The sequence below is a fragment of the Periophthalmus magnuspinnatus genome, chromosome 16, assembly GCF_009829125.3.
Source record: "Periophthalmus magnuspinnatus isolate fPerMag1 chromosome 16, fPerMag1.2.pri, whole genome shotgun sequence".
In the NCBI taxonomy this organism is placed as follows: Eukaryota; Metazoa; Chordata; class Actinopteri; order Gobiiformes; family Gobiidae; genus Periophthalmus; species Periophthalmus magnuspinnatus.
Window position 1 is genome coordinate 15,387,797 of NC_047141.1, and position 16,974 is coordinate 15,404,770.

Below are 16,974 nucleotides of genomic sequence, written 5' to 3' on the forward strand. Positions count from 1 at the left end.
AAATGGCTTGTAAAATGTTAAAATATAGAAACTCAAAACTGGTGTAGACTACTGCTTATATTGACTCTACTTTAGTATTGAAGCTTCAGCGATGTAGAAAGCGCAGGACGCCCTAACTTGTGATAAATAAGGAAACGAGGTGGACTTTGATGAAAGGTGAAGAAATCCAACAAGTTTACAGAGCTGAGCTGAATGGAGATACTAAAGCAACGCTATTAGTATGATATGGACTGTCGTAAGAAAATAAGGAAAAGAAGGGGAAAAGGATGAAGAAAAAGTATCAATCGATAGGGTTAAATTATTCATCGTCATTAATTATCGATCGTTCTCCGCTGCCGGCTCGTCCGCCTCGCGCCAGAGTTGAAAGGAGGGAAAGCGCGCTTTATTAAAACCGGCTCGAGCCTCATTGTTTCATGTCCCGCGGCAAAGAAAAAGCTGTAGTTTGGCTCTACCCGCGCCAGTAGAAAAACCGAGGCGCACACACCTCCCTCTCCGCTGCTGTGCCTCTCCCGGAGCGAGGCGCGGGAGGAGCTTTGGGGAGCCCGGCGCGGTGTTCACGGGGCGGCTGTGTCTCGCGTGGATCGATGGGGGATCAATGGCTCGCGCTGACTAATAGCCAGAGAGCGCCTTTGATCTCGCGGCTGAGAGATCAAAACCTGCGCGAGAGGGAAGAGGAATAGGAAAAGAAACTGCGCCGGCGAGCTGACCTTCACTCACGCACAGAACGCGTGCGTACGCAAACACCCATCAGGGCCGACACACGCGCACAGCAGGCAGCTTTTAGCAATTTGACTACAGGATATCCTGCGAGCAAAGGTGGTTAGAGCGGTCCAATTGCGCGCTCAAGTTCAAGTCAAATTGGCCATCCAAGTTCTGAGCTAAATGAGTGGCCAAACTGTGAGGGGAGGCCCAAATTACGCACTCCATGGCCTAGGTCTATTTTCATTTTAACATTTTAACCATAATGATCATAATAAATGGTTTAAAAATATATATTCCAATGCTATTAATAGGTAAACTTTTAATTAAGTATAATTGTAGGCCTATTTTTAGGTCTACATGGTCCAGGGCACCGTGGACGCAATGTACGCCGGTCCATTCGCCCATACAGTGCGCTGCAATGGGAACACATCTGTTGCTCAACTTCACAACTGTTCAGACCGTGTCTGTCAAGAGGATGGACAAAACATACTTAAATTTTGTTTTGGTACTCTTCAGTTCCCATTGATAAAATTGGCTTATGTGACAAGTCTGATTCCAAACACTGTGCCCTTTATGACATGTGTTTACAAAGCTCACCGACTAATCACATCAACGTAAATAAAAAAAGACCTGTGTGGTTCATGTCGAATAATCTCGTCAGATCTCAGAAGCTAAGCAAGACTAAAACTGGGCCTGGGTAGTACTAGGATGAGCGACCACTCGGAATATCATGTGCCACAGTAGGGCGACAGTGACAAAAACTGTTGTTGTGTCCTTAGGCAAGGCACTTCACCCACATTTCCGATGACAGTGGTGTGTGTGTGTGGTCGAAGGGGCCGATGCCGCAGATTGGCAGCCTCGCTTCCATCAGTCTTCCCCAGGGCAGCTGTGGCTACAATAGTTTACCACCTCTAAGTGTGGAGTGAATGAATAATGCACTGTAAAAACACCTTTCAGTTTCCAAAAAAAGCGCTGTATAAATGTGACGCATGTTTATTATTAACAAAACTTTTAACATTAAGTCACAGGCCTGGATTAGGTTACGTATTTGGTGTTGGTTTCTATTTCCACTGACGAACAAAAATCCTGTTGTAGAGGTTACAATACAAGTTTATGGTGAATATGTTATACTGTCTGAAAAAAGTTACGTATAAAATGTTATGTTATGTATAAAACTCCACAGTACTGACCTCACTAACAGAAAAGGTCTATAGCAATATTGGCACCTGAGACTGTTTACGTGCAAATGCTTTATATGTTATAATGTAATAGCAACTGGCCCTGTTTTGCCTGTCCCTTTAGAGCAGAGGGAAATGCACTTGCCTCCCTGTGTCTGCACACATGACACTCGATCCCCCTCTTTAGCCCTGCACCCCACCCTCTGGTCAGTGAGTTACTCTCTCTATCGCTCTCACTTCCCGAATTAACCACTCAAGAAGTCACCACCGACTCAATCAATAGCTCATACATAAACCCTGCTATAATCGCTCCCCCGGACTGTCTGTCTGCCCCTCCTCTCTGCACTCACCGGCTCCTGACACTCCACTATTCTGTGTCCCCAACATCTCTGTCCAAGGCAGTCAATCAAAAGTCAAATGCTCGTGTTAAAATATACCAGCCTCTATGTAATACTCTGCTTGGCCTGTATGTAAATACCTTTGGAATATGCCGAAAGAATCTCAGAAAAATTCCAAAACAATAAGCAATACAACTAAAAGCTAAAATGGCTGGAGTTCTTTTGACACTCTCATATCAATCTAGAAAACAAAGTGGCAAGACACCAACAGAATTTCATGTGTAATGGCATTGGTTGTTCCAGGCAATGGTTTTAAATGGTTGTAGGAAAACATTTGTCATAGTAAACTTTATGAGCGCGGCTTCTTCATAATATCTGATGTAATGTCTATCAATATCATTTATCAAGAAGCTGTCTAGAAGGCAAATATCTTCCAAGTATGGTGCCAAATTTTGTCTATGATTTCTTATTCTGGACTGCAGGAATTATGTCCCTCAGTATAAAAGTGGACCTTATAGATTTGCACTGAGCTGTTGTCCATCCAATAAAAAGCACTGATAAAACAGTTACTCCTTCATCAGTTTAGTACATTTTTAAACAAAATATGACCATGGTTATTTAGTAGACATAAACCTATGTTGACACTCAAGAAACAATGCATAAATCATACCTCATCCATCGAATATGTCTTTGATAATATGGAACATATTCCATAGTACTTAGATATTATATTTATAAAATAAACACATGACATGAAAAAGCAGCAACAAATCTTTCACAATAGCAGCTCACCTATGAGAAAGACATTTGAAGAGAAACTTCATGTCAGAGCAACTGGAGAGGCTCTTCCATTCAATGAGCATCCGTCATCTCCAGCAGTTTAACTACTGCTACTTTATTCCTCTGGGGACTGGGTATTTGTGTAGCATCTCTGCAAAATGTATTACAGGGTCGCAGTAATTCTTTTAAGTGGAGAGCACCATTGGCTCATGCTGCCTTGTCCAGCCAGAATGGGTCCAGGATTGCGTTATAGCAAAGACAAGGAGACATCAATATTGCATTATCTCATGTTTAACTGTGAGACACAGATAGTTGTTTTGGGGGGCCTTAAAGATATTGTATTACCAAAGGAGATGCAGGCAGACATCCAAACACACATGCGTTCAGAAGGAGCAGAATAACACACAGAGAATTTTAAAATGAACAGGCCTCTCCATGCACTACCCGCCGCTGCTGCGTCTCTCCTTCGTCTCTGCCTCTCTCTCCTCTCTCCAAAGTCTTTGATTCGTCCGCACGGTTTGATCTGCGAGAGAGCGAGTTTTGTAAACACATTTTTCACGATCATATAGCCACGGGCAAGGGGAGCGTGATGCGCGGAGGAAGAAGAAGGAGAAGGAGGAGAGGGAGACTGGGAGAGAATCACCGAGTGTGTGCGTGTTTGCGAGGGACGTTTAATGAGCGCGCGAAATAGAGGAGAGACAGGCTGACAGAAAATGCGAGGTCTCAAATATGGCTATACCACTACAGAGTACTTCACACTGGCACGCACACACTCACTGGGAGCCCGGGATGATGGGTTTGGCACAAGTAAAGCATCACAGGGGTTGACGAAATGCGAAGCAACAAGGAGAAAAGGCGAGTGATTCACTTTTCCTCATCAAGCGGGAGGGGGTGACAGTCCAGCACTACATTTCCCGATATGACACTTCCTGACGGGAGAGAGAGAGAGCCACTTCAGCGGGTGGGTGCGGCGCGGGCGGGCGGGGGTCAAGGGAAACGCGCGTGCATCTCATTGGGGATGATGAACACGGAGCGCAAAGACAACAGCGTCCGTAAAAGTGATTATGGGCGAGCCAATAAAACGCACAGCACAGACGGTAAACACGGCACGGTGTAAAGGCTGAACTAATAAAAGTCTCTCATTCCCGCGCTTTCTTCTTTCCCCCCACTTGGAACACTTTGTTTTATCATGTGGCAGCCCGTGATCCGGTTAGCTTCGATTGGCTCCGGTAAATGGCGTTAAGACGTCGCTTCTAGACCGACTTTTCTGCATGGGGCTCGGCGCGGTGCACGAGAGTGTGTCCGGATCGGTAGCGTGAGATTAAGACACAGTATCGGACATGATAGTGAGAGAGAAAGCAGGAGGAGAAAATGGTTTGATGTAATTTGGCTCATAATCGGCCAAGTGGAAAGTGGTAAATGAGAGATGAGTGAACTTTTACGCACAGGGCACGGGAGGAAGAGACTGTTAAAACCGCATCTCCTAAGTTTTAATGCTATAGCGTAGACATAAAAAGAACAAAAATTAAGATGAAAATGTGTGAATAAGCACCTTCAATGCATCGCGAGGTCGCGAGATCGATGGTGAGGCCTAGTGCTGTGCGTAAATTCGATTTTAAATGTAAATAACAAATTCAATAATAATAATAATAATAATAATAATAATAATAATAATAATAATAATAATAATAATAATAATAATAATAATAATAAGCAGCTAATTAGAATGTGGTTCAGTGGTTGTTGAAGGCCATTTAAAGCGCTTTCCTTTCTGCGATGTATTTGTTTTCCTAAAAGACGGAAAACACTCCTCAGCTATTCTACTGCATTCCCTCGTGTCCGTCGTTAAAAACTGATTTTCTTTTTATTTCTCCCTTTACATGCGATGCTGTTCTCTTTTTTTCCAACAGCTTTTTAGTAAGAAGAATAGCTGCGAGCGCTGGAGCCGGCTGTGTGTGTGTGTTTGTGGGTGTGCAGAGTTCAGTGCGGCGTTACTGTAGCGTTTCCTCTTCCTCTCTCTTTCTTCTCCCAGTCTCTCTGTCCGGGGAATTGTTCTCAACGTCCACAAACACATTGCAAATACCCGGCGGCCCAGCGCCATCGATTTCTAATTAGACTCTGGGATAATCGTTGGAGAGAGATGAAAAAGCGCAGAGTGATAGCGAGACCGAGTAAATAAATATATAAACGAATTAGAGCTTAGATTAATTGAATGAATATGAGCATTAAAAAAGAAGCAAAGGTGATCTTGGCGGATAAACCTTGCATGGACTGAACGGGAAATAAGCGGAGGAGGAACGCAGGAGGAAGGTTTTACGCGCCTTTACAGTGTACATAATCTGAACATCTTTCGGGGTCTTTGAGAGAACATATCAGACGTATTTCTAAGATGCTTTAAAATAAATAAACACGTTCTGTAAAAAGGTTATGTGTTTTGTATCATTAATTGCATTGATTTGTTGATTTAGCATTTTTTCCACATTTAAATAGGTTATTTTCCCACTTTTATTAAATTGTTGGTTAATAATATAGATAAACAAGCTTTTTAATCAGTTTATCTCAGTGCAAAATGCGCTGTTTTATGGTTGTTTGAGGATTTTTTTTTTTTCAGACAGTAAATGTTTTTGAAATACGTTGAAAGTAATCAAGCCTGATGACCGAGTCTGTAAAAAGGCGCACAAAGCATAGAGTAAAATCCACATCCATAGGGTTAAATATGTTGCACAAAGATCCAGTCAAAAGCAGGAGGATCAAGGTGGGAATTAAACTTTTGTGGTTAAAAGAAATCGATAGGAACATACAGTATGTTTTGCATATACTTGTGCGTAAAACAAAGTCTGCAGTCATCAACTTAAAATAAAGTCACACCTGGATTATCCCAGCCCTGCGCACTTTTAGTTCCCCCTCCATTCCTTCGCAGCTCTCCTGACAGTGACAGCGGGGTTAGCCGCGGAGCTCAGGTAGCTCGTTTACTTTAATTAACGTTTCATCATTCCAAGAGCGGGACCGAGGAGAACCACCGTCAGTAGTCTTTCATGCTGCTGCGTCTCTTATCCCCGCACTCCGTCTATTCATCACCAGCCCCTCCCTGTCGGCTTCCTGCGCACCTCGGGGCTCACCTCTCATCTTTTTCTTCAACATTTCGCCATCACGGTCTGCGCGCTCTGTCTCGTGTCCAGTCGAGCATATACAGGACCATAATTCAAACACTTTCCTTCCTTCAGTCTTTCCTTCCCTCTTTCCTCCGGTGCCACTTTAGAAAACTTCTCTTGACGTCGCACATCTTCTCTGCCACACATAGTCTCCAGTGTGACTTTTTGCACAGCCGTGATTTCCAACGACAGAACAGAACATTGGATATTGATAGAATCTGTCAAATATGATAAAAAATATAAAGCTTCCCTCGGTGGTGATCATCGCTGCTAGATTGATAACTGATAATCAATGCCAAGCCTAAAGCAGCGCGCTTATTATACAGCAGCCAGCGCGTTTTCATGAAGCTATATGTTTATGCGTAATATTGCTCCAACAGATCAATAATAAAAGGTAAATGCGCGTGAAGAAGATCAGCGGGGAACACATACACCGTGGGCAACAGGAATGCATTTATTATGCGCCAGGAAACGAGCAGGGCACTGGCACCGTCTGTGCACAGTAACAGTACAAAGTCGATTAGTTTTGTATAAGATATGAAGGATGAAATGACATTTATTATATAGTTTTTTTAATATATTTTTTGCGATCATTTTGCAAAGAGATTTCACATATACACAGGGAACAAGAAGGACGAATTTAGTAAGTTTCACGATAATAACATGTATTTATTTGATGTTGTTTATACAGAGAAGGCCCAGAGAGAGTACAAGAAAGATATCTCAATAATATGAATAATATTTAGTATCACTAAGTAAACTAAACCAACTTGCTGTTTTTGTGGTGAAAAACAACCAAGGTACTCAAAAGATTCCAAACTTTAAAAGATTAAAAGTTGGGTGGATACTTTAATCACATAAAATCATTGTCTATGTTGGTAACTTGCTCTTAATGAAAAAAGGAATTGTGGAAATAATCAGATAAACTCGATGGTAGAAGAACTTGGAAGCGGTCACAACCCAATAGCAGTGACTCCCCTCTGAGACAGCAGCAGCTCGATAAGCGCTGGAAATGACAGGTGTTATATGAAGCACAAATAAGTGAGTGAATGCAGTTAGCGCGGAGGTCTGGAACTCACATGGTGCACGCTGGTTGTTGGAACAGTTTAAAACACTTACGGAGCTAAGCGGATTTGGAGCCTGGTGGGGTTAAGAACTTGATGAAATCCACCACGTGCGCGCTGGGACCACTGGGGTGAGCGCTCACATACAAATTGCCACTGATGAAGAGAGAAAGGAACTTTACCGTCACAAACCTTAAAGCCCAGTGTCTCTCACAGTGGATGCTAGGAAAACTCTATTACCCAGAGTGCACTGCTCCTAGTGCCATCAATTCACACTTTACTGCTTTTTTTGTACAGGTCAACCAAGGGCATTGTTGGGTAAAACCTGAAGATACTTGGGTTGTTACAATGACTGTTTTTGAGACAAATGCTATTTCAAGTATATAGATTTTAAACCATTTGGCTCCATTTAAAAACAAGAAAATATCCAGCATTTGGAGACGTTTGAACATGAGCACATTTTCCCAGAATCTCATTAAAAGTTTGAGAGTGCTCCCCTTTTGGATTCTTGTTGTTTTGACTAATGCCTGTCAATCAAGTGTGTTTACTTTTCAGACAGTGAACTGATTAGACTTGTTGCTGCTCCAGTGGACATTAGGTCTGTAAATATAAAAAACTGCAAGGTATAAAGACCGACAAGTATTTGGTGAGGCAATGACAAACAGCAACTGTGGGAAGTATTCATAGGTTGTTTTTTCTTCACTCAACTACTTTTATGTGGTATTGCGATTTGGTTCATTAGTAGCCTAAATATGTGCTGATTTTGTTCCTGTACTGCTACATGTGCTGTAGAATAAATTGTAGTAGCCTGAGAGTTGAAGAAGAGGCGTGACGCTGGAGTTCTAATGCAGAAGAAGTTTATTTACCCTCAGTACAGATGGGACCCAGCACCTGCAGGCATGAACCCTCAAGACACTGTGATAGTGCTGTCCATCCAGTCTAGTGCAGTCCCGTCTGGCTATGCTTTCATTGTAGGGAGTATTATAGCTCTAATGACACAGCTTAAGATGGGCCTAATGATACAAGGACTGAGCTGGTATGAGTGCCCTCATACAAACAGCAGGTTTTTGCAATTATTATGGTCAAGTCAGAATAAAGTTATAACAAAGTAGACCATTGCCCATATCTCCAGCCATTACGATGTCTATTGTAAAACTCAGAGTGCCCTGTGGATACTACATTGTTACATCTAAGTACACTGACCTTCCAGACAGCTGCATCTTGTACTGAAACTAAAGCTCTTATACCGCCATGTAATGTGGACATAGAACTTTGACCAGAAACCTAAAAAATTCAATCTCTCTATCCTGTCTGTTCACCCTGTGTCCGGCACTCACACAGCTCCATACACACATTCTCTCTCATCCATGTGCGCGTGTCAAATCGAATCTCCACCTCAGTGCCTAGTACACCTGCTGTGCCGGCGTATAATGTGCTGCATACAGCGAGCGCACGATGACGGATTACTGAATTAGACCAATAATGACAAGTGACACTTCTGTTACCGCTCCTCGAACTGGTGCGGAGGGAGCTGTAAATAAAGAACAGAGATGGAGAGAGAGAAAAACAGCAGGAATAAGGCAGAGGCGGAGGAAGTGGGAGAGATGGATTGGAAATTTTCAGCTTGTTTGGGGAAAAATAATGACTTTGGTGTCACAGCAGTGGAAGTTTGATGTGCTGTTTGATTTTGTGAAAGATTTTTATTATAACTTTTTGCAAGCTTAAAAGTATGTCCACAGGACAAACTTCTATGCTAGTTTTGGAGGTCTGCATGGTGGCCTTGTTAACAACGGTTCTGAGTACGCCACTCCCTTCACTCTGTTAAAGTCCATGTACTGTACAAAAAATGCTTAATGAATGAATGAAATAAATAATACATTACAAAAGTGTCCCTACCCCATTAGTGGTTTTACACCAGATGCCCTGCCTGTGGCTACCAGGCACATATGGCTTTTCTATAGCACCTCTTAGATTTTACACAACATTACGCACTAGTAATAACACACTTTTACTTAACACATGTGGTTTTGCACAAAAGGTGGGCAGTGTTAACCCCAAATACAACAATTTTAACTCTACAAAAAGTAAATAAAACTAAATCTGAGAAGGCAGCATGGTGACTATTTTGGGAAACAATTCAACAGTGTCACACCAAACATGTCCTTTTTCATAATGGGTCAGTTCGCCATGAGAAATTTATGCTAAATATGCTAATCGCCTTGCTCTATTACCAGCATTAAAGATGGTTTACTTATTTTTTTAGTGGTTTTACTGTGGTTGGCAGCCATCTTAAAAGGATTATTACTCAATCCCATGTAAGTTTTGAAGTTAAAGTTGAAGTTTGTCTGAAGTAAAAGACTTGTACTGCCTCATATGATATTCTATGTGAGATTTTTTTAATCACCTGCACTGGACAAATTTAGTTTTTTGACCCAGCAACACAAATTTGTCTATCTTTCAAATAGTTATTTTTTCAATTTTTCATATTTTTCTCCAACTTTTGGCCTCACGCTGAGCATCACCTCTTTAAAAAGTCCAAAACATAGCCAAAAACTAAGTCCGTATTTGCAGTTCGACTTGCGTTGTTGATGAATATATATAGACAAATTGCGGAGCAGGTCTAATTTGGGAGTGTCCAACGGTTGTAGTGGTATAAGACTGGGGCAGAGTATCTACGGGATGCTTGCCCCCTGTGGCCCTCCACTCACCCCAGGCCTGTGCTGGGGAGAGGAGACTGCCAAATGAGGAAGAGGAGGTGCAGCGCTCGCAGGGACCACATGAATAAATCACACTACCACCCGGTGCTTGGGTTCTGGGGCGCTACTACCAACCACCAACACCTGCCTCATACGCGCACATTTGAATAAGACACTCCATACTGTAAGTGCGGTACATGCAAAAACACAGTGGCTGCCAGCTTGTTTGTAAGAGTGTGGTGCCTATGGAAAGACTTTGTGATTGGAACATCAATAGGAATATTTGCCTTAGCGCTCCATCAGTGTCAGATTATGGCAAGGATCACTGGGGACAAGAGCCTGCCAAGTGAACTGTCCGCAAGCCACTCTGCAAACAAGAGCTCCCAGGGAACTCTCCCACCTCTCATTATGTGGAAGAGGGAGCGGAGAGTACATCTTCAGGACTAATACAACTACTGGAGGAGCATCCAGCCATATCAAGATGAAAACCATTACTATAAGGTAATTTGTTCTATAGTGAGCCAATAAAATGAAGAAAGTAAAAGTAGAAATGAAAAGACAAAAACGTATGGGTATGAATTATTTTAATAAAAACTTTGGTAACTTGTTAGAGCAGAACAGGTAGGTAAAAGAAGGCCCTGCATGGGTCTAATTCTATTGTGTCAAGCTTGCACAATAATTTAACCCTTCAACCACATACTCAAGATAAGTGTCCAGGCTCAAGGTCTCAAGAGGAGTTTGAGGACTGTGGTCACTCAGGCACAAATATGGACTTATATAGTTAAATGGCTGTCTTAGCACTCAGCATGCATCTATGTAATCTCTAAAATGACAATCAAGAAACATGACTGCAATAGAAATAATCTGTTGAGCCAAAGCGCAAAAGGGCAAAAGGGGTTTGTATAAAGGAGTATGTTTGTCGTACACCCAGATATTACTCCATACTTAAGCTAGTATCAAAACTAGAAGCAGTGATACTTTACATAAATAGGATAAAGCTGGACTTTTTGTGATTTTGTTTGATAGAGTGGTCTTGATCTATCCATGGGTGTCAGAATGATGAAAAATTTGGACACTTTCTATAACAATGAAAAATTCAAAACATAATATTCAAAAGTCCTATAAATGGCCGGTATAACAGGAAACCAAAAGTCCTGGATAAGACTGCACGATAACAGTAAAAAAACAAAAAACAAACAAAAACTAACATTTTATATAAAAGATCGTCATCAATATTCATCAATCATTGTGGCATTGAACAAAATTGTTATCAAGTATCCGACCTTTTCTTTAGTATTAAAATCGAGTTGTGGAATTTTAGTACCGCAAAAATATAAAGGAGTAATAATCCTTCCATTTTCTTTCTTAAAAGTTAAATTTAAAAGTGCTTTGGCAACTCACAAGTACTACAACACAGGCGCAATTGCAGTGTGAGGGAGCAGTGGCAGGAGCACACTGGAGGGAAGACAGAAAGAAATATTGACAGAGCCTAGATATACACATAAGTCACCAGCTCATGCACCGCCTGCTGCTGTGTTTTATGGGGGCGCTCGTGGCCGGCGGAACAGCCTGACAGGCCAGTTCCTTCAGCGGGAAATATGGCCCCTCTCTCTCCTCGCTCCCCTGCTATCAGTCCTGCATCTATCCCACCTGATATCATCCTGTCACCTCCACAGCGTGCCGGCTCTCTTTTCCATCATACCCCTATTTCTCCCTGGCTTTTTATTGGCGCCGTGCATTGTAGCCTTCATGTTTCACTCCTCCAGTTCTATCCATCTTCATGTCGCTCTCCTAATCCTTCTCATTTGCTCTCCGGGGCTCCCTTCCTATATACTGCCCGGCCCGGTGCCTGTTTCGCCTGTTTCTTCCATGGCGTTGGCCCATTTCCACCTACTCCAAGGCGCTTCCCCTCATTCTTCCTGATTCATTTTCCAGGCTCTATCCGCTCCATTCGTCCCTCCGCCTTCCATTTGTGCCACAAACATTCACATCTGTCTCCAGCCTCATTCCCGTTAACCTCTGCGATATTTCCTCCGAGCCTCCTAGACTTGCCCGATGTGTTTTCCTCACTGTCGCTAACGAGCCAGCCAAGACCCTCCTTTTAACTCAATTAGAAAGAGATTTTAGGAAGTCATTAGAACCTGTTTTGCATGAGCCAGGGTTGTAACCTGGATTAGGACAAGCCCCCATTTTGTCATCTCAGTAGCCCTGGCATAACAAACTAATACGGTACATAATCAATTATAGTGCAATGTTCAAGGTAAAAGGTTTAGAGGTTTAGCGTTACGTGCAATTTTTTTTTCTTTGACAATATTTACTCACAACATCATGTCAAACACCACAGCTTAAAGATTTCTAATTATTGGTGTTCTGTGACTTTGTAAAATAAACTTCAGAATTAGACGTTAATATTTAGGGAATGCGCTCTCTGAATTAGATGATATGATGGTAACTCAGATTAAGAACATAAAGTGGATTAATTATTCTTGCACTTTACAACTGAGAGTATAATTATTCATTCAACCTCACACACTTGGTAAGCTATTCCTGTGCTATTCCTGACAGCTGGGGCAGACTTGGAAAGTGTGACGACAAAACTAGCAACAACCTCTCCAATCACAATCCCACAGCAAAAAAAAAAAAAAATCACAAGTCAAGATGGATGGAGTGTCTTGCCCAAGAGCACAACAGCAGTGCATGCAATATTATACAGCAGGCTTTAACCGCCAATCTATAGGTGGGTGAACCTCTCTCATGGTTGAAGTATTTTAACTAACATATCTTACATCACATGACAAGGTTATTCCGCATAACCCTAACTAACTCTTTTCTGCCTAAAAAGTTTTGCCATTTATGTCACCGTTTTGCACACAGTATATCCCCTTCTCATTTCTCTTCCCTCCCGTCCATCCCGCTCCTATTTCTCTCCCAGCGCCTCTGCCCTCCCTCCTCTCATCCGCAGCCTGAGCACAGAGCCCCATGTGTCGGAATCAATTAGGGCTGAGAGCCGTCGCGGCCGCTCTTTCACGGAGGTAAATATTAAACTGCACCAAGCGCCGTGGAGGAACAGAGGCAGCAGCGAGGAAGAGCGGGAGGAGGGGGGGCAGCGGGGGGAGAGCGCAGCCCCTCCGTCCCTAATCCACCGCATCGATCAGGCGGGGATGAGGGTAATATATTATTTTGACAAGATACGATCCTCCGACGCGCACCGCTATCCCCGACGATCGATTTCTTTTTTCTCTCCTTTTTTCCTTGCCTTTTCTCCCCCTCAGCGAGTGGGACAGACTTTGTGCGAGAGTGTGTGTGTGTGTCTGTATGTTGCTGCGTTGCCGTATGTGTGCGAGTGCAGCCGAGTGTAGATGGGTGACAATAGGAACAGCGTTAGGAAATGTGGGGAAGAGATCGGGGATGGTGCTGCAAGTAGGTCTGCGCTTTTACAAACAAGCTCCTGTCTAAACAGCTAAATAACGCGCTCACGTAGAGATGGATCGCGGAGAACACTGCTTGCCGTTTGTTTTGGAGGCTGACAGAGCAGGAGTTAGTCAGATAGTCAAAGCTGACCTATTGTAAAGTTTAGTGTCTGCCCTTCTCTCCAGTGCCCTGACTGCACTGTAAACTGTGTCTAAATGCTAAACTCCCCAGATCATTTTTTTTTATTCAGCTGCTCCCTCCTTCTTCTCCATCAGCGGCTGCGCTCCCAGTGCCCCCTGCCCTGTCCTCATCCATGTCCTCAGATGGGCCCTGTCCCACAAGGGTGTCCTGTCTTTGAGAAGAGAAAGAGCAGTCTCATCTAGTCAAACCATAAAATGTCTACAAGTAAAGCCCAAATATACAAGCCTATTGCATTACTTTATGGTTGCGGTTTCTTTAGGAGGAATGCAACTTTCTGAAATACAGATTAAGTATTTGCTGTTTTTTCATGCAGGGCTAAATTATAAAAGCATAGGTTATTGTATTGTTGTGTGAGCGTACCAGTATATTAAGTCATGTATCATATTTTGCAGCAAGGTACCTGTGATTCCCTGCTGATAGGTGCACACACATTGACCTTTTTTTTTTTAATAATCCAACTTTAAAATTAAAGTCTAGAAAGGCACTTCATATATTTGTATTTTCCACTTAATCTGACCATTAGACTTCATTGAATTGAGTCACTGCAACGTGGCTTGATATGTAATAATATAGCCTAACAATTACCCAACAATCTCTAGCCTGGAGCCTTCCACGCACGTTACGATATGTCATCAGCATGTACCTGACCACTAAATCCAAACACCTTCACTACCGCTCCTCACGTATACTATTTTTGCTTTGCCGTGACTTTCTTTTCCTCTTTTCTTTCTTGTCAGCTTTTGCGTTTATTGTGCCATTTTCTGCCACTTTGGTGCGAGAAAGAGTGGCCGTAATGCAATCTCTACCCACTGCATGTCCCCCTGCTGCGAAGGAGAGTAGCTCGGTGCGCACGGCGGGCCGCTGCAGAAGAAGAGGGGGGGGTGTGGAGAAGGGGTCAAGGTGAGCTCTAATACACTATTGATCCGCCCCAATTGAAAACCTGATGGAAATTTTACCCCCCCTCCACATCACCCCCCCGGTGCACCCCTCTCTGTTCTGACCCCCCTCTTTCTTCCTATCTTCCACTCCTCTCTTCCTGAATGTCTTTTTTTCTTTCCTCTGTGTATCCTCTCTGGTGTCTAGAGTCTTCCCCATTTTCCAGCGTCTATCCTGGCTCCCTCCGATCTGTTTTCTCTCCCAGCTGAATGTCTCTTTTAGTAGCGGACCTCTCTTTCTAAGCACCGGTCAACACTATCCCTCTTGGTACATGCATGACTGTGCTTGGACTATGCCAGCTGCTTGACTGAGCCCTGTTATTGTCACTTTGTCAGAGTTAACATGCAAGAGATAGAGCTAAAGAGCTGTACGGCTCAGGCTAATGGTGCATTCAAGTGATCAGGGTATTTACTAGTAAGTGTTTGTTGAGCTAAATGCTAATACAATGACCGGATTTACTCAATGCAAGTGAATGGATTTACTGGCTCTGTTGTATATGTTGGTTTATGGGTTTAATCTGGCTACATTAACTAGCTAAATTTCATCCCATGTTCCTTGTGCTATCTTTGGGTACTAAATTTCTATAGTTTATTCTAACAAAACCCCTAAAGTTTATTCTAACAAAACCCCTAAAAGGCCACACATATCTTATGCTATATCAATATTTCTCTTTTAAATGAGACCAAGCTAATCAACAAAGTGAGTAAATGGATTACTGGACAAAAAAAAATGTCTTCACAAGCTCACAATTTCCTGCACAATTTCTTAAACCCTTAATACAACAACAAGAAAATTCTGCCAAACTATGACAAATGTCTTTAACTGCAAACAAAGTCTTTTAAATCCGGCATCATTTCCTCTTCTTTCTTTAGTCTTCCTTCTAAAACCTTCTTTTAGCCTGGCTCCCCTCCCTGCTGTTCCTTGCTCCCCCTCATCCCCCTGCCGGAGTGTGCATCAGATGGTCCATTTCTCTCTAACCCACTGCATATTGATCCGGATGGCAGTAGCACGCAGGGCGAGGGCTGTGACGACTACGGCTACAGTGTATTAAACGCCACAAACGCTTTGGACGCAGCGGCTGAGACACGCCTCCCCCGGCAGGACACTGTCGATAGCTGCTCCCTCCTGTCAACAGCAGCCAAATGGCCTCTCAATCTGGGAGGGCTGATGGCCTGCAGATTGGTACTCACAACTGCCATGCAAACATAGAAGAGGATCTGGAGATGAACAAGGATAAAGGATGGATCATATCAGGCCTGTACTCATTCCCAAAGAGTGATATAGGACAATGGTAAATGTCCCATATGATTCTATAGGAGAATTAAATGTGGTGTGGGGTGTTTACGTACTGTATGTTTTTAATGCAGTGGATGTAGTTCAGTTTTCTGCAATGGAGCCAGAATTAAATGGAATCCAATATGTTGGAAAGAAATTTCAAAATGTGCATCTTTTTTTTTTTTACCTAACTTTTACATATCAACCCTGCCATGGGTCAGCTGGCATATGAGTAATCCTTGTTCAAATCATTGCTTTATATTTATGGAATATGACACCTGTGGGGTCAAGCATAATACTATCATCCAGACTTGGTGTCAAGCCAAATAAGTGGCCATCTAATCTAATGTGTCTTTTCATTTGAGTTTACCAGATCAGACCAGATAGAAATGTTGCACTAGAGATCAACCGATGCTGACACTAGCTCATATGCTAAAAAGTGCAAATATCAGTTGGGCGATATATCGGTATATCTCTAATGTATACTTGCCTTTTGATATGCAGCTTTCACGTTTGTTACAATATCCCCAAAAGTAAACTATATATAAAGCCAACCTAACTATTGCATCATGTATGAAATCAACATTGGACTCCAGGGGAATTTGGTACTCCTCAAAGTTTTACAAGGCCTCCATAGCCAAGATAACATTTTTATTTGGGGAAAAAATGCACTGCAAGGCTATATAGTGGAAGATAAAATCGTCCAATGACTATTACCCAGAAATGACTTTGAATGGTTGACCATGCAAAAACAAGCTAACTGCAATCAGGATGGAAGTTAGTCAATGAAATCATTCCCATTCACACCATGCATGTTGCACAACAAAAGCTATCATCTCAACTTTCAATTTGCTCCATTCATTGCCTTAACTAGTCATACAAAAGAACACAGTTGTCCCATTGCTATTTACAGCAGCAATTATGCAGTGTGCGCACTGTTCCATCATATCTAACAAAAGATTCAGAACAAGCTGAACAATGGACTGCTATTACTTTCACACTTAACTTTACAAGTGCTCTAGTTCTATGCAGAGTTGGTTGCTTGTGGGAGATAAGTGCGTATGGGTGTGTTTGATTTATGTACTGTTGTGTTCATGTCAGACGTCTGAGCTATCGGTATCACCATCTCCCAGTAGATACAGAAATGCTACAGCACCCTGGTGTCGACCCCGGGACCCCTGATACACATCTGGAACAACACAAGCGTTTGTTCGAGGTGGAGGAGGTGCTTTTCATTTTCA